This window comes from Centruroides sculpturatus, unplaced genomic scaffold (genome assembly GCF_000671375.1).
Source record: "Centruroides sculpturatus isolate CEXI.00-Female unplaced genomic scaffold, Cexi_2.0 scaffold69, whole genome shotgun sequence".
NCBI lineage: Eukaryota > Metazoa > Arthropoda > Arachnida > Scorpiones > Buthidae > Centruroides > Centruroides sculpturatus.
Window position 1 is genome coordinate 678858 of NW_019384304.1, and position 2623 is coordinate 681480.

Sequence of the window (2623 nt, forward strand, 5' to 3'; positions counted from 1 at the left end):
TAGATTATAAATTGATAATAATTCACTAATTCAATATTTTCCTAGTAAAATTTGAAATAACTTACCCTTCGACTATTAGCATGCATTATATATTTGAGGATTAAGTACAAGACATGATCATGATAATAAATCATTCGTTGTAATACAATCTTCAGAATATGATTAGACCAATTATACAATAAACTACCATGACATTAATTACCTTAGCCAAATTTTAAACTTAATTTTAAACGCATAAATATTAATATAGAAGATTGCTTTGGGACGAATGATTTCAAGAAAGATCTTACAGAAAAATGCAATTAAAATGTATCAAGTTCTAAATTTTAATTATTATTATTATTATTATCATTATCATTATTAAAAATAAAAGCTGCATAAATNTTCTACTACAAGCTACATTTGAAAATTTTTATATTATAAATTATTATAAATTATTATATGATTTTGAATACATTATATTATATTAAAATAAATATATTACATCCCAAAATATTCAATTTCTCATTGTACTCTTTGTCTTACATCACTAAAGTCAATAAACATCCAAGCTATCTCACATGATTATCTAATAATCACTTACTTACAGATTAAAAAAAAACAACACTACAGCCTTATTTAAATGGAAAAAAAACAAACAAGAAATTATTAAAAAAAATTTTTTTTTTAAATCTTCGCAGGATATTTTATAGAAATAAAGTATCGGTTGTAATGTCAAAAGACACATAAATCGTTCTAATCATAATCCATAAAAATATGAATAAAACCAATCTATTCGAGCGTATAGATAAGAAGTAAAAGGGAATTGGTAGAAATTTACCAGATGGACACCTATAAATTACACGCTGGAGTGTATATTCAAATTTGACTATCACAAAGCATTCATGGTTGTTACTGTTTGCTACCAAATATTTATGTCCTCTTTTATTACCATTTAAATACTTTCTGCTCGAGTAATACTGTATTGCTACGAATTTTAAAACTGTACAGATAGTTTATTTTTCTATATTGTAATTTATTCGCTTTAGATGATACGCTCGGTTGAAGATAATGCCACATCGACATTTTTGCACCGGTTGATAGGGCAAGAAAAATTGAAGAATTTTTTTTATTTTTTATTATTATTATTTTTTTTGGTAAGTATAATTTCATAAACGATTGCATTAGTTTGTAAGGAGTCTAATGAGACGAAAGACATATTTTACTGATCGTTTTACGTCCTTTGCTTATACATACGGCTCGGTTTAAATCATTTTCAAAAGGAAGGGATTCAATTGAAAAGAAAATCCATTGTACACAACCAGCAATACATCATTCAGGTTACAAGAGAACTTGACGGCCGGACAAGTTTGCTATGTTTGCAGTTCTACGGTTGGAACATGAAAGCTTTTCTTTCCATTTAGCTGTTGGAAAAGAAAGTGGAGGAACTGACTCAAACATACAGTTATCTACAACGGATAATTTTTTTTTCTGAAAGATAGAAAAATGTCGTTTTGCAATCGAAACACATAGTTTCCTCTGGTAAATCCTTTCGAAATTTCTTATATTTCGCTTGTTATATTGATATAAAATATCCGGTACATGTTGTTTTATTATTATTGGAAAAATCTTTTAGATTGATACATGTTTCTTAACAGTAGATCCATTGCATTTCTATTATTTAAAAACGATTTATTTATTGAAATGTATAATGCACCTTTATCAAATATAGATTTTTACTGTTTAATAAATTGTAGAAAATTGTACAATTAACTATTCAGTAGCTCATATAACGAGATGATGATTTAGCAGTGTGTAATTTTTATAATACTTTGTTATTTTACGATAATTATAGTTAAAAATGTATTTAAAACTAAATTAAAACGTCTCACTAAAATGAAAACTTTACATTACTCCCTTTATAACGAAGGTGATGCAGGGGAAAAAAATGAAGGAAACTCAATAAAAATGAATTAAATAAAAATTCCACACGACTTTTATCAGTTTCACGCAATTCTTACAGCCATTTAAAATAAAATAAAAAAAAAGAAATATTTATACATATTTCATCTTGTTCGAAAAGTAACTTCTCAATAAAATGTACGTAACATTTGTTTTAAAAAATTATGAAATAATGATAAAAAGTGACAGCCAAGTACAATAAATGGTTTAGTTCCGTAAGCAATATTTTATTTTAAAATAAAGAATGCAAAATTTAAGGTATTTATCAGTAAAGATACATGACGTTGCCTAGTTTCCCTTTAACACGATTCGCAGCATCACCTTCTCTATGCTTATATTCATTAATAAGTAATCATGCTGCAGATTCACTTGTCACTGTGGACACATTGTCAGCTTTCTGAATGTAATTAACGTTCCCAACAGACAATGTTTATGGATAAATTAGTCTAGAGTAGACGTAAAAAAATAAGACGATTTACGACATAAATCTCTTGCGATGAATAATACAAAAGTAGCAAAATAGAAGAGTAGAGGGATCGCTTAGAAAAGTGTAAAATTAATGACCAACTTACAAATCTCAGGTGAACGTTAATATCTAATTATAGACACAGGTAGAGATAAAGTCACAAAAATAAATATATTTATATAATGCTAAAAGCAATTTAAAAAAAAATAATAATAA